Source organism: Mytilus californianus, unplaced genomic scaffold (genome assembly GCF_021869535.1).
Source record: "Mytilus californianus isolate M0D057914Y unplaced genomic scaffold, xbMytCali1.0.p SCAF_14, whole genome shotgun sequence".
Taxonomy (NCBI): domain Eukaryota; kingdom Metazoa; phylum Mollusca; class Bivalvia; order Mytilida; family Mytilidae; genus Mytilus; species Mytilus californianus.
Window position 1 is genome coordinate 5954406 of NW_026262626.1, and position 21845 is coordinate 5976250.

At 37.5% G+C, this 21845-nt stretch overlaps 1 long non-coding RNA gene across 10 annotated transcripts; it reads left to right on the plus strand.

Annotated features, from left to right (window-relative positions):
* Window positions 1-2878: 2878 nt before the first annotated feature.
* Window positions 2879-13176, plus strand: LOC127724099 (uncharacterized). Of its 10 annotated transcripts, XR_007992333.1 has the most exons (7): window positions 3810-4581; window positions 5471-5508; window positions 6403-6579; window positions 8721-9009; window positions 9909-10111; window positions 10645-10858; window positions 13160-13176. It is a non-coding gene; the product is annotated as an uncharacterized LOC127724099 (long non-coding RNA). The 10 variants fall into 10 exon arrangements; XR_007992330.1 differs by lacking the exon at window positions 13160-13176 and having other exon boundaries at window positions 10645-10928; XR_007992326.1 differs by lacking the exons at window positions 8721-9009; window positions 9909-10111; window positions 10645-10858; window positions 13160-13176 and adding exons at window positions 2879-3689; window positions 7612-7783 and having other exon boundaries at window positions 4229-4581; window positions 6403-6719.
* Window positions 13177-21845: the final 8669 nt, after the last annotated feature.

Sequence of the window (21845 nt, forward strand, 5' to 3'; positions counted from 1 at the left end):
TTATTTTAATTTTGATCACGAAGAAACACTACAACTCGCACATAACCTCTCCTACAAAATGTAATCTACACTATGCATGAACAGTATTGGACCACAGTGACACTAGAGACGTGTATATATGTCTCTGGTGACACACTTGGAACCTTAGATTTACTCGGAAAGTAGGTATTGCATATCCGTCCGTCCATCCCTTTGTATGTCAACACTTCGTACAGTTGTAATATTTGTTCCAGAGGAAATAATATTACAGAATATTTCTTCCACTTGGAACTTGTATTATGAAGGAACTTCTATTTCGTGACACAATAACTCCGGTTTGCTTTAAAAAATGCTCATAGAATTTTAACACATCATTAGGATTGACGGAAAATAACAACACAATATATCGAGAACACTCTTGTGAAATCTTAATTTAAAAGAAAGTTCGGGATGTTGTGTTCCATTTTTTGTCGCTCGTATATATCTTGTATATTCAATGTTTTTATGAATTTCTCCACTAATGTAGAGCATATGTCAACCTAACATCACTTACCTTTCTTGTTTCTAACCTCTAATTTTTTTTTAGAAATACATGTATACTATAGTTATTTAAACTTTAGTTACAATTTAAATGGCGATGTTTTGATATTATTTAATGCAGTCCTTTTTTGTTTGAATGATATTATGATTTCCAAGCCTCGTGTTTTGCTGAGCGAAACACATTCCTATTTAAAATGCATTAGTTAATATGTAAACAATATTTATTTGAAAAAATCTTCACATGACAATATAATACACATGAAATAAGTTCAGATACAAGCAATCTAATTAAAATATAGATCTTTGATATCGTTATGCTCGTATGCTTCAACGCCGGAGTAAGCGACTTACGATAAATCTGAATCTTCATCAGCTTGAGAAACAAGGAAAGTTGCGTTTACCAATACATGTATATGTCTTCTCATTTCTATATTTTGTAAATGTGTTTAAAACTTTATTTTTTTTGTGTGAAAAAATAATCATGACGGCGTTTTATGTCTTTTTGTGATATTTTACCTAGTCTGAACTTGCATCTTAATATTTTCGTTTTGTTTATATTTGTCGGATTACCGTAATTAAATTTAGAAATTTGAAATTTTTAATTTTGTTATTCTAAATTTGAACTCGGGAAACTGCTTGTTTATCTTTGTGTATTTTGTATCCGTTCTTGTCTACATTGCAAATTCATTAATGAATTAGCAAAATTATATCACATGTTTATTTTGTATCCTTTCTTGTATATATAGCAAATTCACTAATGAATCAGCAAAAATATATCACACTGGTGTCACAAGTAATTTGTGAACATTGATACAGGCAGTGCATTGGAGAAAGAATATTGTGAAAATGTTCACAATGTTTAAAAATTATAGACAGTACCAACACAATAGTCTGCATGTCACCTTTAATTTCTGTGTACAATTGAATTATATTTCAAAAACCGAATTTGTAATGAGAAGTCTTTCGAGAGCTATGATTTTGAATATCCTTTTGGTATCATTCGCCTCTCTATTATTCTCGTTCATTTAAAACCGGAATTCGAGGTATTAGTTAAACTAAACTTTGCTAGAAACCAAAAAAGGTGCTCATTATTGTTATACATACACATGTAGTGATTTGGGTTCCTAGTGGGGAAAAAAATGAAATCAATGTGACATTTAATTAAGAGATCGGTGATGTATCTCAAACAATACTTACTTGGTATGAAAGAAAAGCAAAAACCATACCAAAGTATCAAGGGACAAGGCAATACCAGAAATACAGACAAGGACAGGAAAACAAGGAGCGCAAACAAACACAAAACATAAACACAGAATACACCAAATACCAAAGCATGATCAATGTGAATTATCAAAAAAAATGAGAGTGATACAAAGAGCTCCGGAAGAGTAAGCATTTCCTGCTCCGCATGCAGCACCATAGGACTACAACAACGGAAGCATATCCATAACCATTTGTGAAATGAACATTCCATAACGGTAAACCAAATCTAGATGGCGACCATAAGATTTTCTAAGTGAGGAAGTGATACCTCAGGAATAGATTACCTTTGCTGTATTTGGCAAAACTTTTAGGAATTTTTGGTCCTCAATGCTCTTCAACTTTGTACTCTATTTGGCCTTTTAAACATTTTTTGATTCGAGCGTCAATGATGAGTCTTTTGAGACGAAACGCGCGTCTGGCGTAAATATAAAAGGTTGATCCTGGTATCTATGACGAGTTTATATACACTGATACAGACTTTAAGAGTGAAATAATGTGCCCCGCGAAAATAAGCATTTCTTACTCTGTACATGGTACCTGTTTAACCTAGTGATTTAACCAACTAGTCATGAAATAAGTCTCATAACAAATCAAAATGCAGTTTGTATAAAAAGAATTAAAGAGTTTGCCTTTTACTTCGATCTAACAAAACCGTCATCTGGAATGGTATTTGAATATATGTGTTCCGCCAGTGTTATCGGCGGTGACTGCGTAATGGCGGTATTTAGTTGTGACTTTATAGCTTAAATACGCAATATCAAAATCTGCAATAGATTTGAAGAATACAAAAAAAAAGCCATAGAGTTATGATTTGTACGGCGTTTGTGACGTTATATTTGCCATAGATTTGGAATCTTGCCATACATCTGGAACCCACCATAGATTTAAGTCTTACATATATATATATATATATATATATAGATTCGTTTGCACCTAGGCATATAGTGCTTTATAGTATATTTTTTTCGTTTTTTTTGTTTTGTTTGTTATTTTGTATCTTCGGATTCTTTTTTTTTTATAACATATAACTTAGAATTAATCCACAACCAGTCGTCAAGCAGTATGATCGTAATTTGTTTTCTCTACTTTTATCACCAGGCTGAAGCTAGCGAACAATAACTAGCGAACAATAAGCCAGCGAACAATAAGGCGATATATCTAAAAACCGAAAAAATGAATAAGACAGCAACGGCCGTCAAATGAAAAATATTTAAAAAGGCAGACATTCCGTCCAAATATTGCAATTTCAACTCTATCGTGAGATGGTATTTATCCCATCCATTGATAAAACAAGTCGCATCTCTTTTTAGGCTAATATTCAGTACCACAGTAAATCTGCATCTGTCAAGGGATTATTTGAAGGTGTAAGACCACTAATGCACCCACTTCAATTTAGAACGTATGTAAAAGTAGTCCTTTCCTGTAAAATACAGCACCTTTGATGTCATTTTTTAATTGAACTAAGATACACATTTGCAGAAATGGGGGTTGACCTATTCCATGGCTTCTAGAGAAAAATAATGAGGGGTGTCACGGGGTATGACTATATAGGTCTTGTAGAGGAGAAACAGGCGCAACTTTTCCGCAAGGTATCAAAGGGCGCTATGTTCAAAAATCTGAAACTAAAGCTCAAAATTAAAAAAAAAAAATGTTAAAAACAGGGGGGGTGGCCTATTCCATGGCTTCTAGAGAAAAATAATGAGGGGTGTCACGGGGTATGACTATATAGGTCTTGTAGAGGAGAAACAGGCACATCTTTTGCGCAAGGTATTGAAGGTCGCTATGTTCAAAAATCTGAAACTAGAGCTCAAAATTAAAAAAAAAAAATGTTAAAAACAGGGGGGTTGGCCTATTCCATGGCTTCTAGAGAAAAATAATGAGGGGTGTCATAGTGTATGACTATATAGGTCTTGTAGAGAAGAAACAGGCGCATCTTTTGCGCAAGATATCGAAGGGCGCTATGTTCAAAAATCTGAAACTAGAGCTCAAAATTAAAAAAAAAATGTTAAAAACAGGGGGGGGGGGGGGTTGGTCTATTCCATGGCTTCTAGAGAAAAATAATGAGGGCTGTCACGGGGTATGACTATATAGGTCTTGTAGAAGAGAAACAGGCGCATCTTTTGCGCAAGGTATTGAAGGTCGCTATGTTCAAAAATCTGAAACTAGAGCTCAAAATTTAAAAAAAAAATGGTAAAAACAGGGGGGTTGGCCTATTCCATGGCTTCTAGAGAAAAATAATGAGGGGTGTCATAGTGTATGACTATATAGGTCTTGTAGAGGAGAAACAGGCGCATGTTTTGCGCAAGGTATCGAAGGGCGCTATGTTCAAAAATCTGAAACTAGAGCTCAAAAATAAAAAAAAAAATGTTAAAAACAGGGGGATTGGCTTTTTCCATGGCTTCTAGAGAAAAAACAATTAGAAGTGTCACGGGGTATGGCTATATAGGTCTTGTAGAGGAGAAACAGGCGCATCTTTTGCGCAAGGTATCGAAGGGCGCTATGTTCAAAAATCTGAAACTAGAGCTCAAAATTAAAAAAAAAATTGTTAAAAACCGGGGGTTGTCCTATTTCATGGCTTCTAGAGAAAAATAATGAGGGTTGTCACGGGATATGACTATATAGGTCTTGTAGAAGAGAAACAGGCGCATCTTTTGCGCAAGGTATCAAAGGGCGCTATGTTCAAAAATCTGAAACTAGAGCTCAAAATTAAAAAAAAAAATGTTAAAAACAGGGGGGTTGGCCTATTCCATGGCTTCTAGAGAAAAATAATGAGGGGTGTCACGGGGTATGACTATATAGGTCTTGTAGAGGAGAAACAGGCGCATCTTTCGCGCAAGGTATCGAAGGGCGCTATGTTCAAAAATCTGAAACTAGAGCTCAAAATTAAAAAAAAAAAAATGTTAAAAACAGGGGGGTTGGCCTATTCCATGGCTTCTAGAGAAAAATAATGAGGGGTGTCACGGGACATGACTATATAGGTCTTGTAGAGGAGAAACAGGCGCATCTGTTGCGCAAGGTATCGAAGGGTGCTATGTTCAAAAATCTGAAACTAGAGCTCAAAATTAAAAAAAAAAAATGTTAAAAACAGGGGGGTTGGCCTATTCCATGGCTTCTAGAGAAAAATAATGAGGGGTGTCACGGGGTATGACTATATAGGTCTTGTAGAGGAGAAACAGGCGCATCTTTCGCGCAAGGTATCGAAGGGCGCTATGTTCAAAAATCTGAAACTAGAGCTCAAAATTAAAAAAAAAAATGTTAAAAACAGGGGGGTTGGCCTATTCCATGGCTTCTAGAGAAAAATAATGAGGGGTGTCACGGGACATGACTATATAGGTCTTGTAGAGGAGAAACAGGCGCATCTTTTGCGCAAGGTATCGAAGGGCGCTATGTTCAAAAATCTGAAACTAGAGATCAAAATTTTTGAAAAAAAGTTAAAAACAGGGGGGTTGGCCTATTCCATGGCTTCTAGAGAAAAATAATGAAGGGTGTCACGGGGTACGACTATATAGGTCTTGTAGAGGAGAAACAGGCGCATCCTTTGCGCAAGGTATCGAAGTGCGCTATGTTCAAAAATCTGAAACTAGAGCTCAAAATTTAAAAAAAAAATGTTAAAAACAGGGGGGGGGGGGTCTTTTCCATGGCTTCTAGAGAAAAAAAATGAGGGGTATCACGGTGTATGACTATATAGGTCTTGTACAGGAGAAACAGGCGCATCTTTTGCGCAAGGTATCGAAGGGCGCTATGTTCGAAAACTGAAACTAGAGCTCAAAATTAAAAAAAAAAAAATGTTAAAAACAGGGGGGTTGGCCTATTCCATGGCTTCTAGAGAAAAATAATGAGGGGTGTCACGGGACACGACTATATAGGTCTTGTAGAGGAGAAACAGGCGCATCTTTTGCGCAAGTTATCGAAGGGCGCTATGTTCAAAAATCTGAAACTAGAGCTCAAAATTTAAAAAAAAATGTTAAAAACAGGGGGGTTGGCCTATTCCATGGCTTCTAGAGAAAAATAATGAGGGGTGTCACGGGGTATGAGTATATAGGTCTTGTAGAGGAAAAACAGGCGCATCTTTTGCGCAAGGTATCGAAGGGCGCTATGTTAAAAAATCTGAAACTAGAGCTCAAAATTAAAAAAAAAAAATGTTAAAAACAGGGGGGTTGGCCTATTCCATGGCTTCTAGAGAAAAATAATGAGGGCTGTCACTGGACATGACTATATAGGTCTTGTAGAGGAGAAACAGGCGCATCTTTTGCGCAAGGTATCGAAGGGCGCTATGTTCAAAAATCTGAAACTAGAGCTCAAAATTTAAAAAAAAATGTTAAAAACAGGGGGGTTGGCCTATTCCATGGCTTCTAGAGAAAAATAATGAAAGGTGTCACGGGGTACGACTATATAGGTCTTGTAGAGGAGAAACAGGCGCATCCTTTGCGCAAGGTATCGAAGTGCGCTATGTTCAAAAATCTGAAACTAGAGCTCAAAATTTAAAAAAAAAATGTTAAAAACAGGGGGGGGGGGGGGGTTGGTCTATTCCATGGCTTCTAGAGAAAAAAAATGAGGGGTATCACGGAGTATGACTATATAGGTCTTGTAGAGGAGAAACAGGCGCATCTTTTGCGCAAGGTATCGAAGGGCGCTATGTTCAAAAATCTGAAACTAGAGCTCAAAATTAAAAAAAAAAAATGTTAAAAACAGGGGGTTGGCCTATTCCATGGCTTCTAGAGAAAAATAATGAGGGGTGTCACGGGGTATGACTATAAAGGTCTTGTAGAGGAGAAACAGGCGCATCTTTTGCGCAAGGTATCGAAGGGCGCTATGTTCAAAAATCTGAAACTAGAGCTCAAAATTAAAAAAAAAAAATGTTAAAAACAGGGGGGTTGGCCTATTCCATGGCTTCTAGAGAAAAATAATGAGGGGTGTCACGGGACATGACTATATAGGTCTTGTAGAGGAGAAACAGGCGCATCTTTTGCGCAAGTTATCGAAGGGCGCTATGTTCAAAAATCTGAAACTAAAGCTCAAAATTTAAAAAAAAATGTTAAAAACAGGGGGGTTGGCCTATTCCATGGCTTCTAGAGAAAAATAATGAAGTGTGTCACGGGGTACGACTATATAGGTCTTGTAGAGGAGAAACAGGCGCATCCTTTGCGCAAGGTATCGAAGGGCGCTATGTTCAAAAATCTGAAACTAGAACTAAAAATTTAAAAAAAAAAATGTCAAAAACAGGGGGGTGGGGGATTGGTCTATTCCATGGCTTCTAGAGAAAAAAAAATGAGGGGTGTCACGGGGTATGACTATATAGGTCTTGTAGAGGAGAAACAGGCGCATCTTTTGCGCAAGGTATTGAAGGGCGCTATGTTCAAAAATCTGAACCTAGAGCTCAAAATTTTAAAAAAAAAATGTTAAAAACAGGGGGTTGGCCTATTCCATGGCTTCTAGAGAAAAATAATGAGGGGTGTCACGAGGTATGACTATATAGGTCTTGTAGAGGAGAAACAGGCGCATCTTTTGCGCAAGGTATCGAAGGGCGCTATGTTCAAAAATCTGAAACTAGAGCTCAAAATTAAAAAAAAATTTGTTAAAAATAGGGGGATTGGCCTATTCCATGGCTTCTAGAGAAAAATAATGAGGGGTGTCACGGGGTATGACTATATAGGTCTTGTAGAGGAGAAACAGGCGCATCTTTTGCGCTAGGTATCGAAAGGCGCTATGTTCAAAAATCTGAAACAAGAGCTCAAAAAAAAAAAAAAAATGTTAAAAACAGGGGGATTGGCCTATTCCATGGCTTCTAGAGAAAAATAATGAGGGGTGTCACAGGGTATAACTATATAGGTCTTGTAGAAGAGAAACAGGCGCATCTTTTGCGCAAGGTATCGAAGGGCGCTATGTTCAAAAATCTGAAACTAGAGCTCAAAATTAAAAAAAAAAATGTTAAAAACAGGGGGGGGGGGTTGGCCTATTCCATGGCTTCTAGAGAAAAATAATGAGGGGTGTCACGGGATATAACTATGAAGGTCTTGTAGAAGAGAAACAGGCGCATCTTTTGCGCAAGGTCTCGAAGGGCGCTATGTTCAAAAATCTGAAACTAAAGCTCAAAATGTAAAAAAAAAATGTTAAAAACAGGGGGGTTGGCCTATTCCATGGCTTCTAGAGAAAAATAATGAGGGGTGTCACGGGGTATGACTATATAGGTCTTGTAGAGGAGAAACAGGCGCATCTTTCGCGCAAGGTATCGAAGGGCGCTATGTTCAAAAATCTGAAACTAGAGCTCAAAATTAAAAAAAAAAATGTTAAAAACAGGGGGGTTGGCCTATTCCATGGCTTCTAGAGAAAAATAATGAGGGGTGTCACGGGGTATGAGTATATAGGTCTTGTAGAGGAAAAACAGGCGCATCTTTTGCGCAAGGTATCGAAGGGCGCTATGTTCAAAAATCTGAAACTAGAGCTCAAAATTAAAAAAAAAAAATGTTAAAAACAGGGGGGTTGGCCTATTCCATGGCTTCTAGAGAAAAATAATGAGGGCTGTCACTGGACATGACTATATAGGTCTTGTAGAGGAGAAACAGGCGCATCTTTTGCGCAAGGTATCGAAGGGCGCTATGTTCAAAAATCTGAAACTAGAGCTCAAAATTTAAAAAAAAATGTTAAAAACAGGGGGGTTGGCCTATTCCATGGCTTCTAGAGAAAAATAATGAAAGGTGTCACGGGGTACGACTATATAGGTCTTGTAGAGGAGAAACAGGCGCATCCTTTGCGCAAGGTATCGAAGTGCGCTATGTTCAAAAATCTGAAACTAGAGCTCAAAATTTAAAAAAAAAATGTTAAAAACAGGGGGGGGGGTTGGTCTATTCCATGGCTTCTAGAGAAAAAAAATGAGGGGTATCACGGAGTATGACTATATAGGTCTTGTAGAGGAGAAACAGGCCCATCTTTTGCGCAAGGTATCGAAGGGCGCTATGTTCAAAAATCTGAAACTAGAGCTCAAAATTAAAAAAAAAAAATGTTAAAAACAGGGGGTTGGCCTATTCCATGGCTTCTAGAGAAAAATAATGAGGGGTGTCACGGGACATGACTATATAGGTCTTGTAGAGGAGAAACAGGCGCATCTTTTGCGCAAGTTATCGAAGGGCGCTATGTTCAAAAATCTGAAACTAAAGCTCAAAATTTAAAAAAAAATGTTAAAAACAGGGGGGTTGGCCTATTCCATGGCTTCTAGAGAAAAATAATGAAGTGTGTCACGGGGTACGACTATATAGGTCTTGTAGAGGAGAAACAGGCGCATCCTTTGCGCAAGGTATCGAAGGGCGCTATGTTCAAAAATCTGAAACTAGAACTCAAAATTTAAAAAAAAAAATGTCAAAAACAGGGGGGTGGGGGATTGGTCTATTCCATTGCTTCTAGAGAAAAATAATGAAGTGTGTCACGGGGTATGACTATATAGGTCTTGTAGAGGAGAAACAGGCGCATCTTTTGCGCAAGGTATTGAAGGGCGCTATGTTCAAAAATCTGAACCTAGAGCTCAAAATTTAAAAAAAAAAATGTTAAAAACAGGGGGTTGGCCTATTCCATGGCTTCTAGAGAAAAATAATGAGGGGTGTCACGGGGTATGACTATATAGGTCTTGTAGAGGAGAAACAGGCGCATCTTTTGCGCAAGGTATCGAAGGGCGCTATGTTCAAAAATCTGAAACTAATGCTCAAAATTAAAAAAAAAAAAATGTTAAAAACAGGGGGGTTGGCCTATTCCATGGCTTCTAGAGAAAAATAATGAGGGGTGTCACGGGACATGACTATATAGGTCTTGTAGAGGAGAAACAGGCGCATCTTTTGCGCAAGTTATCGAAGGGCGCTATGTTCAAAAATCTGAAACTAGAGCTCAAAATTTAAAAAAAAATGTTAAAAACAGGGGGGTTGGCCTATTCCATGGCTTCTAGAGAAAAATAATGAAGGGTGTCACGGGGTACGACTATATAGGTCTTGTAGAGGAGAAACAGGCGCATCCTTTGCGCAAGGTATCGAAGTGCGCTATGTTCAAAAATCTGAAACTAGAGCTCAAAATTTAAAAAAAAAAATGTTAAAAACAGGGGGGGGGGTTGGTCTATTCCATGGCTTCTAGAGAAAAATAATGAGGAGTGTCACGGGATATGACTATATAGGTCTTGAAGAGGAGAAACAGGCACATTTTTTGCGCAAGGTATCGAAGGGCGCTATGTTCAAAAATCTGAAACTAGAGCTCAAAATTAAAAAAAAATTTGTTAAAAATAGGGGGATTGGCCTATTCCATGGCTTCTAGAGAAAAATAATGAGGGGTGTCACGGGGTATGACTATATAGGTCTTGTAGAGGAGAAACAGGCGCATCTTTTGCGCAAGGTATCGAAAGGCGCTATGTTCAAAAATCTGAAAGAAGAGCTCAAAAAAAAAAAAAAAATGTTAAAAACAGGGGGATTGGCCTATTCCATGGCTTCTAGAGAAAAATAATGAGGGGTGTCACAGGGTATAACTATATAGGTCTTGTAGAGGAGAAACAGGCGCATCTTTTGCGCAAGGTATCGAAGGGCGCTATGTTCAAAAATCTGAAACTAGAGCTCAAAATTAAAAAAAAAAATGTTAAAAACAGGGGGGGGGTTGGCCTATTCCATGGCTTCTAGAGAAAAATAATGAGGAGTGTCACGGGATATAACTATGAAGGTCTTGTAGAAGAGAAACAGGCGCATCTTTTGCGCAAGGTCTCGAAGGGCGCTATGTTCAAAAATCTGAAACTAAAGCTCAAAATTTAAAAAAAAAATGTTAAAAACAGGGGGGTTGGCCTATTCCATGGCTTCTAGAGAAAAATAATGAGGGGTGTCACAGGGTATAACTATATAGGTCTTGTAGAAGAGAAACAGGCGCATCTTTTGCGCAAGGTATCGAAGGGCGCTATGTTCAAAAATCTGAAACTAGAGCTCAAAATTAAAAAAAAATTGTTAAAAACAGGGGGGTTGGCCTATTCCATGGCTTCTAGAGAAAAATAATGAGGGGTGTCACGGGATATGACTATAAAGGTCTTGTAGAGGAGAAACAGGCGCATCTTTTGCGCAAGGTATGGAAGGGCGCTATGTTCAAAAATCTGAAACTAGAGCTCAAAATTAAAAAAAAAAATGTTAAAAATAGGGGGTGTGTCTATTCCATGGCTTCTAGAGAAAAATAATGAGGGGTGTCACGGGGTATGACTATATAGGTCATGTAGAGGAGAAACAGGCGCATCTTTTGCGCAAGGTATCGAAGGGCGCTATGTTCAAAAATCTGAAACTAGAGCTCAAAATTATAAAAAAAAAATGTTAAAAACAGGGGGGTTGGCCTATTCCATGGCTTCTAGAGAAAAATAATGAGGGGTGTCACAGGACATGACTATATAGGTCTTGTAGAGGAGAAACAGGCACATCTTTTGCGCAAGGTATCGAAGGGCGCTATGTTCAAAATTCTGAAACTAGAGCTCAAAATAAAAAAAAAATTGTTAAAAACAGGGGGGTTGGCCTATTCCATGGCTTCTAGAGAAAAATAATGAGGGGTGTCACAGGGTATAACTATATAGGTCTTGTAGAAGAGAAACAGGCGCATCTTTTGCGCAAGGTATCGAAGGGCGCTATGTTCAAAAATCTGAAACTAGAGCTCAAAATTAAAAAAAAAATTGTTAAAAACAGGGGGGTTGGCCTATTCCATGGCTTCTAGAGAAAAATAATGAGGGGTGTCACGGGATATGACTATAAAGGTCTTGTAGAGGAGAAACAGGCGCATCTTTTGCGCAAGGTATCGAAGGGCGCTATGTTCAAAAATCTGAAACTAGAGCTCAAAATTAAAAAAAAAAATGTTAAAAACAGGGGGGGGGTTGGCCTATTCCATGGCTTCTAGAGAAAAATAATGAGGGGTGTCACGGGATATAACTATGAAGGCCTTGTAGAAGAGAAACAGGCGCATCTTTTGCGCAAGGTCTCGAAGGGCGCTATGTTCAAAAATCTGAAACTAAAGCTCAAAATTTAAAAAAAAAATGTTAAAAACAGGGGGGTTGGCCTATTCCATGGCTTCTAGAGAAAAATAATGAGGGGTGTCACAGGGTATAACTATATAGGTCTTGTAGAAGAGAAACAGGCGCATCTTTTGCGCAAGGTATCGAAGGGCGCTATGTTCAAAAATCTGAAACTATAGCTCAAAATTAAAAAAAAAATTGTTAAAAACAGGGGGGTTGGCCTATTCCATGGCTTCTAGAGAAAAATAATGAGGGGTGTCACGGGATATGACTATAAAGGTCTTGTAGAGGAGAAACAGGCGCATCTTTTGCGCAAGGTATGGAAGGGCGCTATGTTCAAAAATCTGAAACTAGAGCTCAAAATTAAAAAAAAAAATGTTAAAAATAGGGGGTGTGTCTATTCCATGGCTTCTAGAGAAAAATAATGAGGGGTGTCACGGGGTATGACTATATAGGTCATGTAGAGGAGAAACAGGCGCATCTTTTGCGCAAGGTATCGAAGGGCGCTATGTTCAAAAATCTGAAACTAGAGCTCAAAATTATAAAAAAAAAATGTTAAAAACAGGGGGGTTGGCCTATTCCATGGCTTCTAGAGAAAAATAATGAGGGGTGTCACAGGACATGACTATATAGGTCTTGTAGAGGAGAAACAGGCACATCTTTTGCGCAAGGTATCGAAGTGCGCTATGTTCAAAATTCTGAAACTAGAGCTCAAAATAAAAAAAAAATTGTTAAAAACAGGGGGGTTGGCCTATTCCATGGCTTCTATAGAAAAATAATGAGGGGTGTCACAGGGTATAACTATATAGGTCTTGTAGAAGAGAAACAGGCGCATCTTTTGCGCAAGGTATCGAAGGGCGCTATGTTCAAAAATCTGAAACTAGAGCTCAAAATTAAAAAAAAAATTGTTAAAAACAGGGGGGTTGGCCTATTCCATGGCTTCTAGAGAAAAATAATGAGGGGTGTCACGGGATATGACTATAAAGGTCTTGTAGAGGAGAAACAGGCGCATCTTTTGCGCAAGGTATGGAAGGGCGCTATGTTCAAAAATCTGAAACTAGAGCTCAAAATTAAAAAAAAAAATGTTAAAAATAGGGGGTGTGTCTATTCCATGGCTTCTAGAGAAAAATAATGAGGGGTGTCACGGGGTATGACTATATAGGTCATGTAGAGGAGAAACAGGCGCATCTTTTGCGCAAGGTATCGAAGGGCGCTATGTTCAAAAATCTGAAACTAGAGCTCAAAATTTGAAAAAAAGTGGTTGAAAACAGGGGAGTTGGCCTATTTCATGGCTTCTAGAGAAAAATAATGAGGGGTGTCCCGGGGTATGACTATATAGGTCTTGTAGAGGAGAAAGAGGCGCATCTTTTGCGCAAGGTATCGAAGGACGCTATGTTAAAAAATCTGAAACTAGAGCTCAAAATTTGAAAAAAAAATGGAATAAAACAGATCGGGTTGGTCTATTGGTGTAATACCTCCATTGATTTTCATTTATTTTTTTTTTTTTTTGAATTTGCAGTTTTCCAAAAAAATGTGGAGAATTTATCTTTGTTTCAAATTAAAAAATTAACATAACATTTCATTGCATATAAGAAAATAACTATCACTGTCAGTTAACCAATCAAATTTGCCCCTTATTTAACCTGTGTACAAGCTTTAGTAACCATAATAATAATAATAATAAAATTCTTTATTTAACGAAGGTAACACATTTAACAATTACATGTTAATCTTCCATGAGGCCTTCAAAAACTATTAATACAAATAGAAAAGAAAAAAAAAAAAAAAAACCAAAATACAAACAAAATAAAATACATAATACTGTTATACATAGCAGCTTAAATATTGAATAAGTACATATGCATTCAATAGAAGAAGAAAAAATACATTAGAATCAAGCATCTTCATTCTGTACAGTTTGAAAATAGTTTGAACATTTGATCTTAAATGTATCTAAATTATTTATTTCTTTAATATTATTTGGTAAATTATTCCAAGTAATAAGACCAGAATATTTAAATGTTCTTTTTAAAAATTCAGAATTAGGTCTTGGTACATGAAGAAGTCTTGATGTTGTCGACCTGAGACAATAATTATAAAGATCAGTACAAGCAGTAAATTTAATAGATAGACCATTCATACATTTAAACATTAACACAGCTTGAAAATATTGTATTCTTGTAAATATAGTCATCCATGCAAGCTTTTTAAACATTAATGTTGATGGAAAATCAAAAGAAACAGATAGAACTAATCTTGCAGCACGTTTTTGGAGCTTATGTATCCTCTCCAGATTACAGTTTGTGGTAAGACCCCATACTGTACAACAGTAGTCAATAATGGGTAATATATAGCTATTGTAAAAAAGAATAAGACCTTTTAACGGTAAATAACGTTTCAACCTTTTTAACAGGTATATTCTGGTTGAAATAGTTTCGCATATTTTATCAATTTGATTTGACCATGATAGATTTTTATCAATATGAATTCCAAGAAGTTTTTCAACTTCAACATTATCTAAAGTGATATTATCTTGTGATAAAACACATAAACATTCATTGCAGCTTTCCAGTTTTCTGTCTGATCCAACAAGCATACATTTTGATTTCTTGCTATTTATCATTATATCATTTTCTTTACACCATTTAATAACATTGTCTAAGTCTTTATTCAAACATATATTTAAATTTACGATAGATTTAGATGACAAATGTAAAGTTGTATCATCAGCATATAGATCAGATTCTGTATATTCTAAGGTTAATGGTAAGTCATTGATATAAATAAGGAACAATAAAGGTCCAAGTATAGAACCTTGGGGAACTCCAAAAGTTACAGTTTTATATTCTGATTCGGTGGTTCCTAACTTGACTTTTTGCATTCTCTGAGAGAGGTATGATGAAAACCATTTTACAGAGTGTTCATCACAATTGTATAATTTTAGTTTAGATAAAAGTATATTGTGATTTACTGTATCAAATGCCTTCTTAAAATCTAAAAAAAGAACAGCGGTAAAATTTCCATTGTCCAATTCCTCTAACCATTTATCAATTATTTTAATGAGTGCTGTATGACAAGAATGTTTTTCTCTAAATCCAGACTGCTGTTGTATTAATAATTTGTGTGTGGTTAAGAATAAATATAGTTGTTTAAAGACAGTTTTTTCAAATAACTTGGACACAGTGGGTAAAATTGAAATGGGTCGATAATTGTTTGGATCTGTTTTATCCCCTCCTTTAAATATGGGAGCAACTTTAGCAAATTTTAATATATTAGGAAATATTCCTGTACATAAACTAAGGTTTATTATGTGAGCAAGGGGGCTTGCTACAATCGATCTTGATAATTTTAAAATTCTTGGTCCAACACCATCAGTTCCGGTTGATTTAGTTATGTCTAGATTTTTTAGAGCTTGTAGAACCTCATCATTTGTGACAGTATATAATGAGAATTTAGCATCATCATTTATTTTTGATTTGACATAGTTGTTAATTTTCTCAGATTTAAAACTTTTGTGAGGATTTGATATCAGCTTCTCACCTACTGTGCTAAAATGATCATTTAAGCAGTTAGCAATATCATTTTTGTTTATAAGTACTTTTCCTTCGTGTGTTAAAATGTCAATTTCCTGTTTTGTTGTTGAAACAGGAAATTGACATTTTAACACACGAAGGAAAAGTACCATGCAACCTCAAGTTTCCAAAATACCCAAGATACATGTATATGTTGATGACCCAGAAATGTTTGACTGCAATAAAATGATGGATTAATTACCTACAGCTGTCAAATTTAAGGGAATATTTTTTTCGACCTATTTTTGTATGCAACCGGATGTGACATGCCATGATTTGGTGGTATTACACCTGAAGAAGACATTTTTATTTAATAAACTGAAAGGGATTTTTTCCTTTGTAATACTGTTTTTTTCAAGCATTCCTGTCATGTTTTGTCATAATCAGTTCAATAGTTTGAGAAAAATCTAGTATAATGTACGACGACATCTTCAGCGATTCGTGCAGATTTTTTTCGAAAAATCCAAACCAAGCCGCATCATGATAGAATATAGTGTGGACCAATAATGATTAATTATTTAAAGATGACTTAAGGATGATAAATACCACTACTGGACCCCTTTGTCTTCTTTATAAGGTCTCTTTTGGTCCATTTATACATGTCATTTCCTAAAAATTTCAACTTTTCAGGCCAATAAATAAAAATAATGAAGTAACTTTCACTCATTTATGATAGAAATGTTACAATAAATTACATTGAGTAATTGAAGTATTCAAGCAGAATGAACAATCCATATAAAAGTTTACTGGAGGTTTAAATAAGTCCTTACGTAAAACTTAAATTTACGCTGCGTTCCAGAGAGGGACATAACAAGCTTCTCTATTAGTGAATAATTTGTTGGTACTGCTTTAAAAAATAATCACATTTACTTATAACTATATATTTATTAAAATATTTCTGAGAGAAATCTTTCTATTATAGCAGAATATAAGAAAAAAGGATAAAAAGCTCCCCAAAACACCGTGAAGTATGGCTTGTTCCGTTAACTAATATTCATGGTAGAGTCCAATCTCAAGGAAATGTTCTCATAAAATATGTTTTGGAGACTCAATCCACTCAGAATATTTCATTGTTTGTAATATTTCACTTGAATAGCAAGAAATTTTAACACACGAGTATACTCACAAGGTCAAAGGTGCATGTACAGCACCCCATATTAGGTGTAATACCACCATTGATTTTCCCCTATTAGTCTTTTTAGAATTTGCACTTTTCAAAAAATTGTGCAGAATTTATCTTTGTTTCAAATTAAAAAAATACTTGGCATGAGTAAAGTTTTATCCTGTCCAGTACTATAGAAAAGAATTCACATAAAATTTCATTGCATATAAGAAAATAACCATAACTGTCAGTTAACCAATCAAATTTTCCTCCTTATATAACCTGTATACAAGCTTTAGTTACCATGCAACCTCAAGTTTCCAAAATATTCTATAGAAACCCAAAATTAAAAAAAAAATGATGCTTTGAAATACCCAAGATACATGTATATGTTTATCACCCAGAAATGTTTTACTGCAATAAAATGATGAATTAATTACCTATAACTGTCAAATTCAAGGGAATATTTTTTTCGACCTATTTTCGTATGCAACCGGATGTGACGTACCATGCATTGATGGTATTACACCTATTCAATGGCTTCTAGAAAAAAAAATAATGTGGAGTTTCACGGGGTATAGCTATATAGGTCTTGTAGAGGAGAAACAGGCGCATGGTTTGCGCAAGGTTTCGAGTTGCGCTTTGTCCAAAAACTGAAACTAGGGCTCGGAATTTCAAAAAAATTTGGGAAAAACAACAGGAATTTGCCTATTCCATAGCCTTTGGAAAAAATAATGAGGGATGTCGCGGGGTAAGACTATAAAGGTTTTGTAGAGGGAACACAGGCGCATAGTTTGCGCAAAGCTTCAAGAGGTGCTATGTGGAAAGGAACAAAAATTTAGTGAGGAACAAAGCCAACTCAAATGTCGGACAAGAACGTGAAAACCGTGAAAAAGACATATCAGAGTCAGGAAAGAAGAATTTCTTGTCATATGAAGTCGAAATGAAAATCCAAATCCCCCCATCCGAATTACATGATGAAAGAGATTGTAAAATGTGTTATGTAAGTACTGATAAAGAGAAGGCTGAACACTGGCTGAATTTTTTTCAAGGGAATTTCGAAAAAGAAAACGATGAAGATGAAAGAACTTTAGTGCGAAGGCCAGCTGGTATACAACCTAAAGTTCTATATACTATGACAGACTTAATAGACAGTCTACTTTGTATTATTTTCAAAAGTCTATTTATATCAGAGGTTTTGTACCAGAATAAAACAAAATCGGCAAACAGTACTGAGTTGTTAAAAAGATATGATAGTAAAACTACATACAGACCAGTTAACTTTATCATTGACAATCCAAGCGCCACATTCCTAAAGACGGTATAAGTACTGTAAATTCAGAAATTATTGCGATGTTTTTATTATTGCGAAAACTGCGACAGGGTTATAATCGCAATAATTTAAACTCGCATTTTGAAATATTTTATATGAATTAAACAGGATTTTTCTCAATATCGCAAAAATTAAAATCGCATTTTAGTCTAAAATGACAAAATCGCAATAATAAATGCACGCAATAATTTCTGAATTTACAGTACCCTCGTCCACGTGCGTGCATTGTCTGATATAAATAAATGTTTACTAACTATATAGGCAAAAAAAGAAACATTTCCCTGGTTTTTAATTAAAAGAAATTACATATATTAATTTATAATATTTTCAAGATTAAAACTAGTGACCTGAATGATTTATCTATCATTTACTAATTTGTTAAAAATTCGAAGACGACGTTACGTCATTTTCTGATTTTAAACAAATAAGCATTTTTTTCAAACATTTACCTGTATAGAGATGGAATTGAGTTGTCCTTTTGTTCATTAAATGTGTCGAGCGCTATTGTTAACAAAAGGTCGCATTAAAAAATTGAAAAAGTTATACGTAAGTCAATGCCACGTCTACGTCATAATGAGAGAGAACGAGCTATTGTGTTGTTGGCAGCAAAAATGACTCTAATACAGGTTGCAAACCATCCCAATGTCTCTAGAATGAATATTGAAAAGCTTAAGACTCGTCTTAGAGATACTGGCACGACAAATAATCGTCCCCGAGGTTGCAGGCAACGTGAAACGAAGTTACGTCAGGACAGTCACATCCGCATTATTCATCTCCGGAATCGATTTGTAAATTTGTCACAAACAGCACGACAAACTCATGGAAGAAACAACAACAGGCTTATTCCCAAACAGTTTGTAACCGACTGCATCAAGTTTGCCTAAGAGCCCATCGTCCGTTGACGGGACCTAACCTTATGCAGGGTCACAGGATGTCGCGACTTGAATGGACTCTGGTACGGATTCGATGGAATAGACTAACATGGAGACAAGTCCTTTTTACCGATGAATAGAAATTCAACTTGACATTTAGCGACGGCAAAGCCAGTGTCTACCGGAGGTGCAATGCATGATTTTCTGATGCGTGCGTACAGGAAACGGATCGGTTTGAGGGTGGCGGAATTGTGGTATGGGACGGAATAACCTACCAGGAACGCACCGATCTGACAATTATTGAAGGTAACCTAAATGCAAAAAGGTATAGGAACGAAATTCTGGCTCCACTCGTTCTCCCGTTTCTCCGAAGGCATCGTTTTAACCACGTTTTTCAGCAGGAAAACGCCCGTTGTCACGTAGCACACATTTTAATGATTTTTTGGAGAATAATCACATTCGTGTGTTGCCGTGGCCAGCAATGTCTCCTGATTATCGCTAATGGAACATCTTTGGGACGAACTTGGACGACCCATCAGAAAGAGCCAAAATCCATTGGAAATGCTCGCCAATCTCCGAATAGCATTTGTCAGGGAATTGAACAACACAAAGGCCATTGATAAAGAGGGATGATCATGGGTAGTTCCTTCAAATACTGGAACATGAACGACAACCATATCACCATTCTGAAAGCTCCGAGGGCCAGTTCGGATGCTGTAATGAAATGGTGGGTAATAAAAAAAAGTAAAAGACAGCACGTATGAAACCTAGTGCGACCAGATTTAAACGGATATAAAATTAATGAAGATAGAATATGATGCAGCAATCAAAGAACATGAGCAAAAATAATGGACAAGCTGGACAAGTGTGACCACAAACTCAAACATGCAGAACCATTTGATTAGTTAACTTCACGAAAATAAAATGTCTGTCCACAATTTCTAAGGAACGCGCTCCTTGAACACCGCTTGAAAGGCATCTAAATAAATGAACGTCGAAGACATTTCATACAGTGCCAACGCCCCCAAAAGGAGCAATCACTACCTCCTACCGCAGCGGTCGATCAGAGGGTTGATCATTGGGAGGTCGGACTGTGGCAAGACAACGCTGTTGAACAACCTACTCCTGCGCGATGGATGGCTCGACTACGATCGATTGTACGTTTTCGGAAAATCGCTTCACCAGCCCATCTACCAGCGGTTGCAGCAAGCGCTGGGAAAAAGGCTTCCCTAAGGAAGATATCCGAGACCTCCTACAGTGCAAGGGCAAGTCACCCTACTCGTTGATCGATGTGGCCAACGCCTTACCTCCACCACGACACCCAAATGGTATCGACACTTTTTTCTTCGAGCAAGGGAGCGATGTACCAGACCCCGGGAACTTGACCCTAGCCACAAGAACCTCATAGTGTTCGACGACTTGATGCTGAGCAAACAGAACACGTGTGAAGACTACTACGTGCGCGATCGCCACAACAACGTCGATTGTTTCTACCTGTGACAGAACTACTTCAAACTGCCCCGACAATCGATCCGAGAACATGCAAACTTTATCTGTCTCTTTCAGCAAGATGCTAAGAATCTCGATCATATCCGGCGTGACCACTGCAACGATCTTACCAAGTAACAATGTGACGCTCTGTGTAAGCATTGCTGGTCCCAACCCTATGGATTTGTAACCATCGATCTCACGAGCCACAAGTCAGCAGGTAAATACCGATACAAATTAGATGAGTTCTATGAGGTATAAGATAAAGAATGGATCAGTTTGAAGATTTCTTCCTGGAACTGGAGTATGAAGACACAGAGGAACCCCAGCCCTACAAGTTTGAGTGGCCCTGCAAATGTAAGTTCGAGTGGGACCTGGTCGATATGAGGAGTATGTGTTGGAAGTGTGGTCGCGCGATCCCCCGCCCGATCGATAGCGGTGTAGGTGATTTCGACGCATGAAACTCTGGCCGCCAGTATGGTAAGGTGGAGCGCTTTCCTCAACCCCAATGCCCTACCAAGACGATTCGAGGCCACCAGTGTACACACCCATGCCAACCGCGTATAGACCTATGCCTAAGACACTTGAAGTTTTCGAAGAGAATACAACCATACTCGTTACCCCCATTGTTTCAACAACTTTTTAAACGCTAAATGAGAGATATTTTTTCAAACGCTATAAGGTGTTTGGAAAAACGTCTATAAACGCTATGGGGCGTTCACACCAATGCTTAGGGGATTTCACACCAACGCTATGGGGCGTTTAACAGCGTTCGATCCTATAAATAAATGACGTTTATCAAGATTATCGACCCTAAGCAGCGTGAGGCGCTTGCCAGGTAGTTGCAAGACACCAAGCGGAAAATTCAAGCCAGTAATATGCAGCATCGCCTCGACAAGATTGGACTTAGCCGAGACCTTTCCAAGGTGTTTAAGCCTGTGGTTGAGGCTCAGCGAGAGGTAGCTTCACAGATCACCAAAACGATCGCAGACCTTCCTGCAGCAGTGCCAGCCCTTCCTCCTCCATTGCCCGAGTTTACCGATCCACTACCCATCGCACCACCTACAGACACCGCCCTTGGACCCCGAGCACGGCAGTATTTGCAGCTCAGTATGACTCCTTCCGCCGACCACACCTTTGGATTGCGATCTGAAAACGATAGTATCTTTATCGGAATCTCACAAGTTACTTTTGACGGTGATGATATTTTCGTGGATGGTGTGAGGTACAAAGGAACCCTTGGCCTCTGGGAACTCATGGTGAAAAAGAATCCAGAATCGTTCGAGCCCGAAGACCTAGAGGACTATGCACAGATTCTAAAAAGTTCCGGTGTCATGTATCAAGGCAATTCCACCCTCTCGAGAACCCCGAAGGCGAATAAGGGTTACAAGTGGAAGGAAATCGTGTCCCACATCTACCAAAAGAATAAGTTTGGCAGTGGGCTGCAAACCGTGTTTTTACCTTCGAACTTCAAGCAGCTTCTCGACCGCTTGGAACTGTGTGCCGCAGCATACCTAGCAGGAACTAATGGTGTGCGCAACGAAATTGTGTCGATTATCGATGCTATGAAAAAGGGTAGACATATCAGCATCGAGGAATATAAGGCGCTTGGTCGTAGCATCCTATAAATAAGTGTTAAAAGGTTACGCTCGAAAGTACGCCTACGGTGGTAGAGGACTGTTTGACACAATCGCCA